Source organism: Sinocyclocheilus grahami, unplaced genomic scaffold (genome assembly GCF_001515645.1).
Source record: "Sinocyclocheilus grahami isolate Dianchi unplaced genomic scaffold, SAMN03320097.WGS_v1.1 scaffold1462.1, whole genome shotgun sequence".
Classification (NCBI taxonomy): domain Eukaryota; kingdom Metazoa; phylum Chordata; class Actinopteri; order Cypriniformes; family Cyprinidae; genus Sinocyclocheilus; species Sinocyclocheilus grahami.
In genome coordinates this window covers 122,923-142,604 of record NW_015506641.1, presented here as the reverse complement: position 1 = coordinate 142,604, position 19,682 = coordinate 122,923, and positions in this window count along the sequence as shown.

Below are 19,682 nucleotides of genomic sequence, written 5' to 3'. Positions count from 1 at the left end.
TTCGTTGTGAAAGCGAAACTACTTTGTTCGGCCTTCTAAAAGAGGACGATATCGCTTCGTCATGCCTGGAGCTGATCCGTGCTGGTCGCTGAGGAAATACATCAACTTCACGCTGTGGATCGCCGGATCGGCTTTCACCGTGGACGAAGCGGAGTCCAGCCCGGGGTCGTCACATGTGGTTACCGCAAGCCCACCGGACGCTCCTTTCATTCAGTCATCCGGTGTGTGACGCTTTTTCATTGTGAAAGCGAAACTACTTTGTTTGGCCTTCCAAAAGAGGACACGACTAGAAATCAGTGGTTAAGTTGTATTTACAACACTGTTCCAGAACAGTTTAACCCAAATATTCAGATGTGTCCAGCGCATTTTATGGAGGATTGTTTCCTGATCCTGGGAGAGTAGACTACAATGCCGGCTGTTCTGACTCACAGCCTGTAAGTACCTTTTTTATATTTAAAGAATTTGCCACTGACGATTCAAACGCGAGTTTTTTGGGCAGTGTAGAATAGCACTTGTTGTCTGTCATTTCTCCGATCACAAATGCAGACATGGTTTTATGTTACGCTCCAGCCGGACAGGGCATCATCACAATATGGTGAGGGGCGTAACATTTCCGTCTCACGCTTGAGGTATTCGGTCAATCACAACGCACTGGATAACTGGCCAATCACAGCACACCTCGCTTTTCAGAACGATGAGCTTTGTAAAAATCTACGCGTTTCAGAAAGGCGGGGCATAGAGGAGAAACAAAATTACGTGTTTTTTTTAACCTTAAACCGCTTAAACACATTTCATTACACCAAATAATGTTATTTTTAGCAGCATCATATGACCCCTTTAAATGGCAAAAATTACAAACATCATCTTTAAGAGATGAAGCTAGACTTAAAGCGTTTCATTTCGCTTTTGACATACTGAGAAAACCTATGACAAACAGCACGCTCCTAAAGCAGCTCTGACAGGGATATAAATGCAATAAAAGTGCATTTCAGGACCACCGTGCCACACGGCTGTCAGAGCCTTGAGTAGTTGCAGCAAAAGCACAAACAAGGTAAACTTTTATGAGCAGCCAGGAAATGTGTGGCAGCTGCCGTCTCCAGACCATCTCAGCCTGCACACTCCATTCATCTGTGCCCTATGTGTGTGTGTGTGTGTGTGTGTGTGTGTCGTCCCCAACCAACCCTCTTGTCTTCAGAGCCCATCACTTCCCCAGATGTATTCTGTTCGCCCTGTTTGCGCACTCTGCATTATGAACTGTCACATCTGATGAAATAATGGTAAAATGACAGCCGTGACAGCTCCGAATGCACTAGTCCGCTTACTAGACACTTTACACTTTCAGCATGACTGTGTCAATTTCTTGCCGGTTGGGAGTGTTTTTAGAGATGGTCTTGCACGGTGAGTCAAGGTGACAACATCTTGTGTTTTGTAAAAAACAATCAGCGATAGAAACAGAATCGGTTTCACACTGAAGCAACAAGAATCCCTGAGCTTGCAACACAGTATTGATACACTACATTAAACCACTCGCTGTCTCTCGAGGCATGCGGCTTCTGGGGAATGCCTTCCTCCCTTTATGTCTCTTTCTGTCGCTGTTCGGAGCTCATTTGAGAAACAGTCAAAAGGACCGTCTTTATCGGGATTCCGCTGAGATGCTTTCTCAGTCATCTCTCCTTGAACGAAGATCAAACAAACGATGGTGTAACCGTCCTGAGGGCTCGGAAAAGGTTTTCTCCACATTTCAAGAGCGAATTCAAAAAGTCAACACAGCTGAGACGAGAGGGACGTGAAACCTAAAATGTGCTCATTACAGATTCCACAGGTGTTTAAGACATCAAATAAACAACCGAAGTTAAAGTAAACTTCTGCTTTAGAGGATCGGCCCTCGCTGGCTGACTTCTGAAAGGAAACTGTCTTGAATGGTAAAGCCCCACAAAAATAGAACGCATGGGAGTTGGGGAGCTCGGTGTGTGGTTAGGGAAGTGTGTGGGTGGGGGTCACGCTGGCAGCAAACAGGTATGTGCTCACCGAAGCGTGTGATTATCAGAATGTAGTGTCTGAAGAGAAAGACAATGAACACCATCTCTAAATGTGAAAATAAATTCATTATTAATAAACAGAATATACCTACGTAAAATACTGAGCTCATAAATTGCATCTGACATAAACTGTGGTCCAAAAGCATTTTAAGAAGTTGTAGGTGTATTTTTATGCTTAGAGTATCATTGTTAGCTTAGCAACATGCAAATGTCACATTGTATTGCAATCAATAGTAAATCGAGTTTCCTGTGCGATACACTATTTGTTTACATTTCAAATATTATGCTTATTCAAAGATTACATTGAAACATTTGGGTTAATTTTATGCTTATTAGAGTATAATTTTATTAGGATAGCAAATATTTTATGCTCACTGGAGCATCACGTTGTTAGCAATATGCTATTACAAATTCTTCGACACAGAGTCAGGTTTCCAGTGCGATTTGCGTAAATAGGGCTATTTGAGGCATATTTATGCTTTCTGGAGTATCACATTTTTAGTAACATTCTAGAAACAAATGATATGGCAATCAATGGTAAATTCCCTGATAGCACTCGTGCATCACAGAGACGTCAGTTTGACATCTGCGTTTACATCTGCAAGACATATTTGTTAGAGCAGGGGTGCCCAAACTCGGTCATGGAGGGCCAATGTCCAGCAGAGTTTAGCTCCAACTTGCCTCAACACACCTGCCAGGAAGTTTCTAGTATGCCTAGAAAGAGCTTGATTAGCTGGTTCAGGTGTGTCTAATTGGGGTTGGAACTAAACTCTGCAGGACACCGGCCCTCCAGGACCGAGTTTGGGCACCCCTGTGTTAGAGTGTTTGCTCATCTGCAATACGTCTACAGGACGTTTCCCGTCAGATGTCAAATAGACGTTTAGAAGATGTCTATGATTTAGAATGAATGTATAACTGACATCTTAAAATGTCTATCAGATGTTTGTGCACAGCAGATGCTTTCCAGATGAAGCGATCTTTACCAGACATCTTGTAGATGTATGTGTGCTATCTGGGTTAAGTTTCCAGTGCGATTCACATGAAAAGGGATAGTCTATTTGTATTGTTTTAAAGCGTATAAAACATATCACATTGTTAACTTAGCAACATGCCAACTTTCAAGTTCTTTTGAAATCAGTGGGGAGTCAGGCTACAAGCGCAATTTACGTGAAATTGGTTATTTGTGTTATTTCTAGTATTATTGGAGTATCACAGTGTTTGCTTAGCAACATGCTAATGCCAAATTCGATTGAAATCAATGCTGAGTCAGGTTTCCAGTGTGATTTATGTAAACAGGGCTATCTGAGGTATTTTTATGCTTATTAGAGTATCATGTTGTTAGCAAAATGTTAACAAGAAATTATATTGCAATCAATGGTAAATAGTTTTCCAGTGCCATTCACATAAAGAGGGATAGTCTATTTGTGTTGTTTTTAAGCTTATTAAAGCATCACATTTTTAACTTAGCAACATGCTAACTTTTGAAATCAAGGGCGAGTCAGGTTTCAAGTGCAACTTGTGTAAAAATGGCTATTTGTGTTATTTCTATGCTTATTGGAGTATCAGATTGTTAGCTTAGCAACATGCTAATGGCAAAATCTATTGAAATCAATGCTGAGTCAGGTTTCCAGAACAGAGTTCTAATCTGGCACAGAGTTGATGCCCATGTAGAGCATTCCAAATAAGTCACTTATGAGGTTCTATTTCTATTGTGATGCTTCCTATGTAGGCATTAAAGTAAACAGTAACTCTGGTTTTTGGAACCAAGCTATATTCTCTTATTTTATGATGGCAGCATCCATCTTTATGCAATATTGAGTTAAGCTCACAGCTTTCAGCTGAAAACCCTTGAGAGGGATGCCAACCTGATACAAACTTGACCTGACTTTCTCAGAGCATGAAAAGCCCCAGCTTGCCCAAAGACTGTCTAGATGATGTGCAGTCAGCAGGCTGTGACCGCTGGGACTACCAACAGCCCCATGCACCACGGATAAGATGCCCCCAGTAGGCCATCCCTGAGGTGGCTTGGCCTGATGCCTGGCCTTTAGAGTGGCATCGTCTAGAGACATGGATCCCTCATCATTTGGGCACAGCCTGCCTACACATCCATCATCAATTCCCTCTTCATCACCGCCTCGGTCCTGTTCGGTCTGCAACATCCAAAGTCTAATGCCCAATGACATCGTCCTTCCGATAATTCATCTTGGTTCATGATGTCCTCCAGATTCAGCATGCACACTGCATCTGAAGGTCCTGCAAGTGACCCTGTTTGTTTAGGAGACCAGCCTCAGTCTATATTGATGAAGACCTTGTTTTTGTTTATTTATTCGGTCTGGCTTTTCTCCAGCCTCAATCAATTCAACTTCAAACTCTCAATCACCTTAATTTACCGTCATTGTTTTTGAACTGCAGTAAGAATCTCTTCAAGTTTGAACCCAATTAGATTAAACCCCAGACTGATACATAAAATAGCTAAATAGAATCCATTTAAGCTACACATCTAGCTACACATGTAGGACGGGACTTGAGTTCATTCATAGGAACTGATTGGATGGTGAAAAATGGGCGTTCCATATAACGGTGGACCTGAATGTGTTCACAGTAGACTTTGGATAACTATTCCTCTCCTAAAACACCACTGGCCCCCACTTTTGAGGAGGTCAAGTCCACTCTCAAGAGCATTTTGATGTATCCCAATTGGAAAATTAAAATGTGCAAACTAATTTCTCCTGCTTTTTACAATTAGATTCTAATGCTAACTTAATGTTTTAAAACACTAACATTTTATAACACTGTAAATTATAATCTTTAGCATGAATATCTATATTAATACATTTTAAATGTTGTTAATACATTAATTTCACTATTAATTAATTACATTAATTAATAATACATAATTTCACTTGTAGCGTTTACTTTAATTTGTTCTTCATTTTTACACTTACTGTGTAAAAATCAAACAGTACATTATTTTAATTGTGCCCATTTATTGATTATAAGAATGCCCGTGTGCCCTATGTCATGTCAAATAAGAAGTTGTTCCAGATGCAGAGCAATGTATTATTGAAAATACATTTAAAAATAAAATATAATTTAAATTACTAACAAAAACTACAACAGTATAGCAATGATACTTAATAGCACTGCCCGGAAATATGAAATTGCTTTTGAAAAATATCCTTGTGTTGAGAAAACTGTTCAGCCAGTTTCAGTTTCAATCTCTCATAATTTTATAGTTGACTCACTGGTTTTATTGCATCCACTTCTTTACACAACAAAAATGGCAAAATGTTAGATTAGAGGTCAGAATTTGAACTAAGTGTTTGAAATGAGCATAAAAAAATTCTGCTAGAGAAAACAAACAGTTATTTTATCATAGAAAAGTACACAGACAAGACAACCATAGAAAAGTATACGTGTAGGAATTTTCAATTATCACAATCCTTGTAGGGTCTTTCCAGCATTAACATGAAATACAGAATACAGCGGTGTTTATGCAATATCATTAAGGCTAAGGTAAATTATATCATTCTCAAAGATTGATGATTAAGCTCTAATTGGGTTTTATCCAGCTGATCAGTCTATAAATCAAGAGATCAAACAATGACTCATGCAAAGGAAGAAGCATTTAGTCATTTTCAGACACTCTCTCTCTCTCTCAGAACTACTGCCCACATTCTGTCACCTTATAAAAACAAACACCCGGCAAAATGTTTTAGAAATAAAATATTTCTTATGTGACCTATTCAAAGTGAGAGTGTATAAATAATAATCACTTGAAATCACGTCGTTTCAAGCGGTTTGCAGGCCCACAGAGGCAGAGCGTCTAAATGTCACTCGGTGACTCGAGCAATGAAACCGCACCATGTGTGAACCGATTGTAAGAGGAAGTGAATAGCGAGCTGGCAGGGGATGCATCCCATGTTACATCACAAGGCAAGCTGGCACTGAGGTGTCTATGTTGGGCACTATGCATTGGCACAGGCTGAGGCAGGAGACCCAGCAGGGCCAGGAAGAGCTATATGGAGCAGATGGGAGCGTCCTGCAGAGCAACAAGCCTCTATAGGACTGAGAGGAGCGCTCTCCACAGTCGGACCACTGCGATAACATCCACTCAATTTATTAGCACCTTTCTCACCAGGTTATGTGTGGTATGGCTGGCTGGCAATAACAACTTCCGTTATTTTATTTTTAGAATATTAGCCAACTTTCATGACAAAGACAGTAGATAGGAGACAGGATTTCTTTATAAAAACATTTAGGATAATGTAAGCACACAAGTCAGCAAAATATATAACACTGTTCTAGTGGTTTTTGGATATTTTAATGAAAAAGTTTGTGAAACGAACAGCCAGAATACAATTCTTCAACTGTCAGATGTAAAAAAAATAAAATAAAAAAATACACAATCAGCCTAAATTGATATAAAGCCTTTAAGTCTTTAAATGTATAAATCTTTGAAAACCAATCATTTAATGACAATAAACCTACATTTTTAGCAAATCTCAAAAATAATATCCGTTTTTAGATTGTACATTATAATGTTGTGATGCCTATATTCACTTTCAAACTGATATTAGTTTTTTATTTTTCTCTTAATTTATTTGGACAAACAAATGTAGGCTACATAATTTGAACATTTTAATTGTTTTTAGCAATTAAAAGTGATCGTTTTCAAACAGGTTTCCCCAAACACTCCCTCTGTATTTAATTGGTCAGTCAATCAGAGAGCCCCGCCCCAAACTCACATGATTGGTTGCGCTGTTGCTGTGTACATCCGAACAGGATACTCAAACAAACAGTAATGTTTTGAAAGCACTACAAAGACACATGGTTTTCACTTTTCAGGGAAAACAACCCACTAACGGCTTGCTTATTAAAAAAATCTTTATCAGTTTAATACACAGAGAAAACAATATCAAAGAAATTAGACACTTCAGCTTGAAGACGCCTGAAGTAAATCTGTACATTAATAAGTTTACTAAGAACTTAGTATGTGGAGAGGGACTATGGCTTTGTTCTTTAGTTGTGCTCAGCAAGCTTTACACAGTCTTACATGGTTTTACATCTCAGACCATTTCAAACAATTATCACAGCAGATAATCTGTCTCAATGACAGCTAAACAAATGCTACAACTCCAACATTATCAAGGCAGCACAGGGTAATGTATTTACTTACTCCTTGCTAAACCAACAAAAAAGTGATTAAAGCTCCAGGCTACACAATTAACCTCTCGGGAACAACTCGAAACACCACCAAATGCAAAAATGCTATAGATTATATCTGCTCCAAGAAAAAGAATTTCAGTGAATGCATGAATAAGAAATACGTTTGCACAGACAGTTATAAACAAAAGCCCATGTTTTACATTTGTACAAAAAACATTCATATGATTTTAGTATATCTGCTTAGTTTTTGTCCCCGCTGTCCAACACAATATTCAAAGGCTCCCATACATGTATAATTTCCAATATTTCTGCTGTAATTATGATTATGAATGCTGCTTACTAACAGAGACTGGGAGTATTGATACAAAATTCATTAACGATTAATTTTGTGACTTCAGAAGTGTCAAGATCTTTAAAGGATTAAAACGTCCTGATAATCTACTCGCACTCATGTCATACGAGATTTATTTATTTATTTGGATGAATTTAGGGGAGTTGTTAGTGAAATATTAATTTGTAAAACACTTGTAAGTAAGTTAACCAACAAAACATTAGCCAACCCTGATATTAAATTAACTAACCATGATTCATTTTGTGACTTCTGAAATATCAAAAAACAACAGTTTTTGATGGGGGGGGAATATATATATATATACAGTATATATTAGGGCTGTGCAATATATCAAAATATCGCAAATGTACATATCGCAATACGCATATCGCTACAGCTTGCAATATTTGGGGCCATGAACAAAAGACAAAGAGATCACAGAGATAAATATATAAATATATATATATATATATATATATATATATATATATATATATATATATATATATACATACTTATTTTAATATATTAATAATAATGAGCCTTAGGTAGAATTTGTTTAATTAATTAATTATTTTTTTACTTGACTAGTTTAGGGGAACTGTACCCACTTAAAACGCCTATTAGTAATTTAACCCCCCCCCCCCCAAAAAAAACGAGTTTTGGTATGTTTTAAGAAACCTTGTCCTTAACAATATACATTGCAGACACACTTCTGTTTCTGCTGACTTGCTAAATGTGTTTCCCATTATGTTACATTTATGAATTCAGTCATTTTTTTCCACAGTATGTAAGTGAAGATGAGCTGAAAATATGTTCAGCTCCTTTGAGAAATGCCGGGAGGCCATCATTAAGAAAAACTGCCAGGTTCCTTCAGAACGATAATCTATTCCCTCTATTACATGTTCATGGCGGTAATGGTTTTAAATGCAGAAGCTTCTTGTCTGACTGATGCACTGCCAGAAGGCCGAGAGTGAAGATAGACTAGTTTAATTTGCGCTAAAAGACTGAGGCCAGACTAATAACAACATTTCTCAATGAACAAGCCGAGCAGCTCGTGGACTCTGACAGGACGATGTGAAATACACTGTTACGAGTCCTGTTACAGATACTACCAATCACACAGGACGATTGTTCAGCTAAAAACTTCTTCAGAGGAAGATTGGGTTGTAACAAAATGCCTGAGCACCACAGCTTGGTTTATCAAAGCATGTGCGCTAACCGCTAGGTCATGGCTCCGACATCAACAGTTATTTCAGTAACAACAGAGTTGGAAAACAGTTTCCAAGTAGGGTTTTACTTTCAACTTCACCTATCTGACCAGTCTGTAATGGTCAGTGTACATTAAGCATGCTTTCCTCTGCTGTGGGAGCAACAACAGTTCAGGTGATTGAAAACCGTTGAATAAACTGATCAAGCCACTGGCAGTTTCCAAGCAGAGAACATGATGGCACTTTATTTTCACCAGGGTGTTCTACCTCTTGTCCAACAGACATTATATAATCTCCCCAGTACTTTGATGCAATGACATTAAGCAAGAATGCTAATTTAGAAATGGAATATATTCCATTTCTAAATTAACATTCTTGCTTAATGTCAACTTTTTAAAGTTTTTGTGTGAATGTTGTCCAAAGGCTCCTCAATATAAGCTATTTCCATTCTGCAGTAATTATGACAGCTGCTAATTAGAAACTATTATTGATATTACATTTTGATATTGGTATTAAATTAATTAACCATGGTCAATTTTGTGACTTCAGAAGTGTCAAACAGAAAATAAAGTTAAACAGATATTGAGGAGGGTGCCGGCTAATTTAGAAATGGAATATATTCCATTTCTAAATTAACATTCTTGCTTAATGTCAACTTTTTAAAGTTTTTGTGTGAATGTTGTCCAAAGGCTCCTCAATATAAGCTATTTCCATTCTGCAGTAATTATGACAGCTGCTAATTAGAAACTATTATTGATATTACATTTTGATATTGGTATAAAATTAATTAACCATGGTCAATTTTGTGACTTCAGAAGTGTCAAACAGAAAATAAAGTTAAACAGATATTGAGGAGGGTGCCTTGGGGAGGAGAGGTATCCAAATCACATCAACTGGTCACTGGGGTTCCTCAGGGATCAGTTCTTGGGCCCCTCCTCTTCTCTGTATACACTACATCACTGGGACCCATCATTCAGGCACATGGTTTTTCCTACCATAGTTATGCTGATGACACCCAGCTCTACCTCTCATTTCAGCCAGATTATCCAATGGTACCTACTCGGTTTTCAGACTGCCTGATGGACATCTCAGCATGGATGAAAGAACATCACCTGCAGCTCAACCTGGCTTCTCATCTTCCCAGCCACCCCATCAGTACAGCACCAGTTTACCATCCAGCTGAGCTCCTCAAGGATAATCCCATCGAGTTCGGCCAGGAATCTTGGGGTGATTCTTGATAAACAGCTGACCTTTAAAGGTCATATTGCAAAAACTGCATGATCATGCAGGTTCGCACTACACAACATCAGGAAGATCAGACCCTTCCTAACAGAGCATGCAACCCAGATTCTCATCCAGGCTCTTGTCATTTCTAGGCTGGACTATTGCAATGCACTTCTGGCTGGACTTCAAACATGTGCAATCAAACCTCTGCAAATGATTCAGCATGCAGCAGCATGTCTTGTTTTCAATGAGCTCAAGAAAAGGTCATATTGCAAAAACTGCATGATCATGCAGGTTCGCACTACACAACATCAGGAAGATCAGACCCTTCCAAACAGAGCATGCAACCCAGATTCTCATCCAGGCTCTTGTCATTTCTAGGCTGGACTATTGCAATGCACTTCTGGCTGGACTTCAAACATGTGCAATCAGACCTCTGCAAATGATTCAGCATGCAGCAGCATGTCTTGTTTTCAATGAGCTCAAGAAAGCCCATGTCACACCACTTCTCATCTCTCTGCACTGGCTTCCAGTCGCGGCACGCATCAAGTTCAAGACATTGGTGCTTGCTTACAGAACAGCCACGGGCTCCGCACCCTACCTCGCTCTCTCCTATGCATCTACACCTCCTCCAGAAGCCTGTGGTCAGTAAATGAGCGGCTTGTGGTCCCATCGCAGAGAGGCACAAAATCACTATCTAGGACATTTTCTTTCACCGCACCCTATAGGTGGAATGACCTACCTAACTCCATCCAGACAGCCGAATCCCTCACAATCTCCAAGAAACAACTGAAAACTCATCTCTTCCGTGAGCATCTAACCGCGTCCTCATAAAAAGAAAAAGAAAAAAATATAGCGATTTACATCTTATTGGTAAGTAAGTCGCTTTGGATAAAAGCATCTGCCAAATGAATAAATGTAAATGTAATAATATTTTTATTTTTATTCATTTTGTTATATTTGCTTATTTTAATATAGGAATGATAATTTATTAAATTAAATACTTTTTAGACATCTACGTAGATATAATTTTTTTTCCAATTAGCATTTTCTTAAATTGACCAATTTAGGGGACTTTTTACCCACTTAAGATACCTATTAGTTGGTTAAACATCTATTAATAATTTAAATGAATGAATGAATTAATAACCCTGATATTAAATTAATCATGATTAATTTTATGACTTCAGAAGTGTCAAAACAGGTATCGAGGGGGTATTTTTTGTTTTATATTATAATGTATTTATATATGTATTACTGATTCATATAATAATAATAATTATAAACTTATTAATTTAAATACTTTTTAGTACTTTTTGTACATTATTATGCTGTGATGTATATTTTCACTTTCAGACAATTAGCTTTTTTCTTTTCCTTTTTTGACAAAACATGTAGAATTTTCATGTAGAACAATAGCATAACATGGAAATAATTATTCATCAGTTTAACTGTCCCTCCAGTTGCACAAACACAAAAAAAGTCTGGACTATAAAAGTGATAAGAATGAAATTGAGCCATGAAAAATGTCAGATTTCAGCCAAAAAAGTTATTTGTTGTCAGAGCAAACCAACACCTGATTTGAACCCTATTTCCCCTTGTTTCCAGTGCATCCATTAATCCATAGATTGGAGTCACCTTATTAGTATTCCTAATGCCAATTTGTTGTTTTCTCCTCTACCAAGGTTTCAAAGCAGACCCATGTCAAGCTCCTGGCAAAAGCAAGTCTTAGCCTCTTAGCATAAATTAAACTCAAGACACCGCAGCATTATTTCTCAGCTCTGGCACGAGCTTGTCAGCTGAAATGCAATGTGGCATAGTGAATATCAAAACCCCAATTAAATCAATTAAATGCTCAACACAAGATGACAAAATGCCACACAGGCCTATACCGGTCTAGAAGGAACAGAAGAGCGAACTGGAAAACTTGTTTTAGTATTATGGATCCAGTCACAGTCTCTACCCAGTTTGAATTATTCGCTGGAGACACAGATCGATGGGTTCAAACCCGCGTAATCCACGCTGCACGCTGAGTAATGACCAGCCGTTCACCTCTCTTGAGGGTTGAAGTAGTAAAGGACAATAATCACAGGGAACTCTTGTTCTCGTCATATCGACTCACCTGAGATTGACTGCAGGATCTCTGAGGCCCTGTTTACACCATCGGTCTCAGCCGATCTGATCACAAACCGTCAGCTGAGGCAGATCGACATTGACTTTTGGAAGTAGCGTGTCTCAAATGCATGTCCTGTGACCACTTACGATCGGATTTGAGGAAATCATCACTACGTGAATGTCTTACTACCTCAGTGTTACTTCATCTCATCTGTCACTGCATGTTGATATTCAGGGTTAACCACATGATGCTAATGTTGTCCGGATCTATGAACTGATTTAAAAATACAATAATTAATGCGTACGATGAGGTGCATACACATCATCTATGATGAGCATGTTTTCATTTCACAATTAAGATTCATTGTAATAAGTTTTGGGGGCGTGTCAAAAAAAGTGTCAGCATGGTACAACTGTCCTGATATCAAAATGAAGATAATGTAAATAAATAAACTTTGTTTACTCCTTATTAGCGGTTTTCTTAAAATAGTACTAATATTAAAAGGAAATATATATATATATATATATATATATATATATATATATATGTTGTCTGCCAAATTAAAGTCATGTGGTCCAACCAGGGATAGTATAGCTAGTTCAAAATACTTTATTATCATAAAAATACTTAAACTTATTTTATTTCAATTAATTGCCAAGGCAACATTTCTCAATTTAAGTTGAAGTACTGAAATAACTAAAACAAAATAAAAAACTAAACATTTAAATTAAAACTTCATTAGAAAAACACTCAATAAAAAAATTTATCAATTCTAAACCAATCATAAAAACTAATCAAATTGAAAAAAAACACACTAAAATTGATACAATTTTAACTAAAATTAAAACAGAAAATGTACAAATCAAATCAAATTTAAAATATTAACAAAAACTATAATATTATAAAATAACACTGGGTCCAATCAACAGAGAAAATGGTCAAGTCCCTTAAAATATCTGATAATTTGACCTTTTTTATGACAAAGCAAGATTAGTTTGGGTTACAAAAATATTTTGAAAAAATATATATTTTAAAACCTTTTGAAAAAGAATTAATATGTGTACATTTATGTATTCAAGCTGTGCAGAAATTGTTATTAATTTTGCTTGATGGTTACACCACATGACATTTTAGGGGCATTCTAAATTAACATTTTTCTTAAAAATGTATAAAAGTTGAAACTAAAATCAATATAAAGATAACGTTTCTAATAACTTGCCACATGTGTTTTAAACTAGATTTTTAAAAGATTTTTAGTAACATTTTATTTTACAGTGTCATTGTTACTGGTTTACATGTTACATTACTAGTAATAACATTATGCATAAATACATACAGTGCATAAGTACACTGTTACTAGGACACCTTAAAATAAAGTGTAACCAGATTTTTCTTTTCATTATCTTGGGAACTCTTATTATAACACTGACCCATCAGTTCTGTTCTTGTGCATTTAGATCTTCTCTAAAATGTTTGTTCGGTTTCATATTCTTATAAATCCATGAATAACCAGCAACAAGTAAACCTTCGTAATAGTGCAATGGCTGGCTGATTTGAGTAGCGAGTTTTTGATTTTGTTAGGAATGGAGTTGCATTCACACTACAAATGCAGTGTGATCACATGCATTCTACCTCAGAATGAGGTTTGTGTGATTTGAACCCAGTTTAAAAAAAATGGATCCTGGATTCACGAAGATCGCCAAGCCTAAATCTCATTCAGGCCCTAATCCTCCCGACCAACCACAGGACAAATCACACGCACTCGTAACTAACATCCCATTGGAAATCAATGACAGCCACTTAAGCTTGACTTCTTCACTGAAGTGGACAAGAAACTGGCCTGCTCTTCTTCACCCACTTAATCACACACAGGCTGAAGACACAACTCGACGTCTGAAGACAGCAGAGTCCAGCCGGTGGCCTTCAGGTGATCAGAGCTCCTGGCCGCTCTGTGTAGCCCTGTCAGAGCCGGCCGGTGGGCTGCTGACGGATGTAGGCTGAGTAATCATTTGCACTTGAGAGCATTCTGGGTTCAGGAGCGGGTGGGTGGTGAGTTGATGCGGTGCAGACACAGCAGGATCTGCGAGAGTGACGACTCCCATGCAAGCTCCAGTAATCAGCTGTGAGCACTGCATGATGGGGAAATTCCTGCATCACGCAACACTGGAGGAAAAGCTGGAGATGAACGTTCATGCTGGCTTGAAAGCACCCTGTCTAAAGTTGCTCTAAACTGCTTCCACTTTGGTATTGGAGATGCCTGACAATTACAAATGAAAGCTGAAAAGAACCTCTGGCAAAAAAAGCAGAACAATGAAAATAATAGACAACAAGGTTGTACATGATTTACATATTTGAACATTATACTAATGAAAGCAAAGGAGGAGTATGAAACAAGAACCATTTTGTTCCACAGAATAAAGGTCATTTTTCCCATAGCATGTGCCAGTAGTTTCATGCTTAACATGAGTGTCTCGACTCTTAATATATGATTGCAAAAATGCTGATGCTTGATATATGATTAATTCCCACGAATCAGTACTGTATGTTTTAATGAATTGGTTTAAAGCATTGATATGTTTGAGTCATCACACACAAATATTAATGGAAGAGCCGGCACTGTAGACAATGTAATCGGATGTCAATGATAATTTACAATATTTATTACCTAAATATAAATCTTATGTTCATTTAGCCAACAAAATATAGAAAACATGCTTGCTAGATTTTTTTTTCAGAAGTTTGTTTGATTATTTATTTATGCAATTTTGTTTGTAATTGCTCCTCTAGCTGAAAAACATTATTTTATTTTTTTTGTAATTTTTTATTACAGTTTTTTAATACTTTAATATATTTTCTGTTTTAAATGGATAGTTCACCCAAAAATTTAAATTACACCATGATTTACTCACCCTCAAGCCATCCTAGGTGTATGACTTCCTTCTTTCAGACGAATACAATCGGAGTTGTATTAAAAAACATCATGGCTTTTCTAAGCTTTATAATGGCAGTGAATGGGGGTCGAGATTTTGCAGCCCAAAAAAAGTGCATCCATACAACCTAAAAAATGCTCCACATGGCTTAATAATGGCCTTATGAAGCAAAGCGAGGTACTCTTCATTTTCGGGTGAACTATACCTTTAATGTTAATTTTAGTAAACGTTTAAAATGTGTGCACGTGTGTGTGTGTGTGTGTGTGTAAATAAATCAATAATAGTTATTCATTTTTATTTCCGTTTATTTCAGTGGCAAACTCGCGATCTGGCTAAGACACGCCTCCCAAGGAACGGTCCCAGTGAGAATTTCACCGCTTTCGTGGAGAGGGTGCTGGTGAACAACAATTCAGCTTTCACAATCGGCCTTACAGAGGAGGACTTCACCAGCTCCACTCCAAATCCAGAGACCTGCCTGCCATCATCCACGAGCGACGAGACAGAGATTTTGCTTGAGCCCTCCACAGACGGAGAGCCCGAGCTTGCCGCGATGCATGAGCCAGTGCAAGAGGAAGCGACTGAGCCGACCATCGACCCGGAGCCTGAGCCTCACGATGAGTCTGACAAGGTGTGTGGGCTGGCAACATTGTAGATTGTCGAGGGATTATTAGTGGAGATTGACGGCTTGGAGGGAAGCCCTACCCACACTCCTGCTGCTGTGAGTGAGTTGAGTCTGGCCTCTGGAGCTTATTATGAGAAACTTAAGGACATTTTTGATGTGGATTTAATAGACTGGTTTGGGGAGATTATACCCAATGTTCCTGAATCTCCTTCATCTCCTGAGTCTCCGCTGGTTCCGCCCAGTTCTCCTGAGTCTCTTACATCTCCTGAGTCTCCGCTGGTTCTGCCAAGCTCATGTTTTCCTGTGTTACCTCCCAGACTCCATCTCCTGCCTCTTCTCCTAGAACCAGCCAGTTCCTCAACCATGACTTCCGCTAGATCCTGTCAGTCCCTCAGCTCATCCTCAGTCCAACTCCATCCTGTTGTGCGGATCCGCCTCGGGCCTTCCAGTCACCAGCTGCACATAGGCATGAAGGTCCCCTGTCTCTGCTTCCATCCTCCGAGTACCGAACTCCACTTCGGACCTCCGACCCATTGGCTCCGCTTTGGTTCCTTTGGTTTGGCTGCATGATAAATCGCATGCAATATTTAATACACATCTTGTCAGTAAAGCCGGTTCTGTAATCAGCTGTAAATCTCCATCACGTGCGTGCTTTCACATGGAGCAGCATTTACTACACAGAGCCGTTGTTTACTGACAATACGTTCATATATGAGCCGTGGTTTTGCGCAGCTCGTCAGTGAACAACAGCTCTGTGTAGTAAATGCTGCTCCATGTGAAAGCACGCACGTGATGGAGATTTACAGCTGATTACAGAACCGGCTTTTCTGACAAGATGCGCATTAAATATTGCATGCGCTTTATCGTGCAGCCCTATTTCCTTGTTCCATCGTCTCCACCGTGGCCCATCATCCCACTAGCTCCACCGGGCTCTCTCATCCCTCCGGCTCCACTTTGGTCAGTCATCGATCTTCCTCCACTACGGTATTCCACTCCTCCGGCTTTGCCTCATCGCTCCATCCCTCAGGCTCCATCTGGCTCATCCTTCCCTCCAACTTCACCGTTGTCCTCAGTCGCTCCGGCTCCGCCACAGTCTTCCAGGTCCCACCATCTCCACCTCACTCGCATGAGCTGTCAGCTCCGCGCCTTGGACCTCCAGACCTCGTGTGTCACCCTGGCTCACCATCTGCTCCACATGGGTCTCCGTCTCCAGCGGCTCTGTCTCCAGCACTCGTCCCCAGGGTGTTGTCTGCCAAGTCAACACTATAGCTCCTCCATCCCTCGACTTGTCCTGGCTGGTCTCTGGACAAACATCTGGCTCCTCATTGGCTCCTCCCACCGTCCACCCCACCTTGGATTTATTTTCCATTTATTTTGGATATTTATTTTGGTTTAGCCCCTCTCCTGCTCCACGCCCTCCGTCATCAGTTTGACTTCTTATGGCGTGAGGACGCCAGGATTGGGGCAACTGTAACATGTGTATTTTGTGTTGCCATTGTGTTGTTGGTTTGACCTAGTCTTCCTGCGTTCTAATTAATTCATTCTGTCCACCCGTTGTCTTGTTAATTACCTCATTAGTTCCTTTGTTTGGTTCATGCTTATAAGTCCTCAGTTCTCCCTCAGTGTTTGTCGGTTCTCATTTATGTTGGCGTGTAATTCATTCCTGTCTCCAGTATCTTTGTTATTAAAGTCTATTTCCTAGTGTTTATGTTCATCTTCGTGTGCTTTCTTGCACGAACGGAAACAATTATTACAGTATAGGCCTACAATGAATGCACAATGTCTCTCAATAGCGTTTCTTTCCTAATTCTTTTTTCATCGCAATTTCTTCAACACTCGGAGACTATAAAGCTGTCAAGTGAAGAGAGAATATGAAAGTTAAAAGAAAGCATTAATGCCATCACTGCAAAGACAGAAGCAGTCCTCAGGGAGAGGAGAAAATTAACCACTCTGAACAGGACAGAAAATATTGCAGTGCAATGAGGACGACTGTAGACTAAAGCCTTAAGCTGACAAATGGTATGACAGATCAGACATTCAATAAAAATGTGAAAAAGAACGCAGTGTATAAATGAGTGTGGTGCAGTCAATTAATTGCATAACAATTTATCATTTTATTCTATCATGCCAAATGATATTGCATAATATTATATTAAAGAAATGCCATCCAAAAACCTAAATAGGATATTTTAAATAAGTTTAAAAAACAGTGAAAAAAGTTTTAGTTTCTGTCCTGTATTAATGGTTCTGTTCTCATCTGTCCCTGGTGATGCCATTAATTGCTTCCTGGTACTTTTTCTTCTGCTTTAGACATCTTTATACTATATTATGCATGAACTTTAGAATTTAGTATTGCCATAAGAATAGGACATTTTGAGAAATGTAAAATATCGTCTTCACATATAAAAGAAAAAACAAATTATATATATGGTGTATGCATTTTTGTATAGAGCTTTTCAAGTGAGCAAAGAAAAAGACTCTTGTGTGTTTCTAGATGATATCAGCGCTCCGCTGCGAGGGAAGAATAAAACAACCACTAGACAAAAAAAAAGAAACAAAGTACACTAACAAGCTGTCTGGATCTCCACAACATCTACAATGAAAACTGGATGTCATCAACATGAAAACAAGAATCGTCTAACAAGACAGCCTTGAAAAACAGCACTGATTGCTAAAGGAAATCTTTCGACGCTACTTTCATGCGCACCATGTTCATGGACCTGAGCATAAATGAAAATTGAAGAACATTATCCAGGTGACAAACCAACACACACTCAGAAATACATCTGCCTTCCCTTTAGATTCATCTGGACATGGATTCAGTGGTTTTCTTTACATGAAATTGACATTTAAACTGAGACGTGCCAAAGTAAATTGAATGCCTTCTTGAAAAAGTCACATTAAAATGGGCACCAAGCTGTGTATTTAACAGTACTGATAAAAGAGCATAGTGTAATCAAATATCTGATGATTAAATGCACACATACTGTATCAGGATATGGGTCGTCAGATCTGGACATGTTTCTCATCACTGTAAGGACCTTTATGTAGGCTTATTATTATTATCAAACTTGCTATGTTGTGCTGCTTCATTTTTTTTTTTCAGGATTTTTAATTTTTTATTCAAAAGAACAGCATTTATTTGAAACAGAATTTTGTTTAGCATTATAATAGTCTTTTGATCAGTTTGCATCCATTCTGAAATATCTATAAATAAATAAATAAGGATCCAAATTTTTAAGCGGTAGTATAGATGAAAGAATACATTGGTGTCCAAACTTTTCATTGTGTCTGTATATGCCTTCATAATTAAAATAGTTCAAGAGTGCATACACAAGTTTTGTTTTATTTTTAAGTTCAATGTTGTTCGAATTTTAATTTATAATGGTTTACCATGATGTTTCTTGATGTATTTATTTGTGTGCTGTTATTCTTCAGTTTCCCCTATGCACTTTTATAAAATATGCAGTTTTCAGAAAACTAGTTATCATCAATCTTGACAATTTTTAAACCTTAGATTTTTAGTCTATGCAAGTTTTTGGACACTATTTCTTCCTGCTTATTTATCATCTTTTGAGATGATAAAAATAAATTGTATTGCATTTAAAAATAGATCTACCTTTTTTTTTTTTGGAAAAAGTGGTGCTTTCCCATGCTTGCATGTTTGGCAATCAGCTGACAGGATTTTACAGTTTGTTGCCTTGACCTGCCACTTGCTGGTGACCTTTCCACTCAAAGCTAAGGCCATCTGCAAACAGGACACGTCTGTGACCTTCTCCAAGTGGCGCAGAGAAGCGGACACCCTTTAAAGCCAAGCTCATCTTCAGCACTACATCTCCCCACAATCATGTCTTATGAGCACAACATCCATCTCTGCGGCTCAAAGACAGACCCGTTCTTCATGCACCAGAGACAGAAAAGGCACAGAAACATGCTCCTCATGCAGCTTGTGTTTTTCATCAAGTGGATGGTGATGATGGGTTGATTAGTTATTTGCAGAGAATCAGCCTTGGAAAATAACAATTCAAGCTAAAACCTTG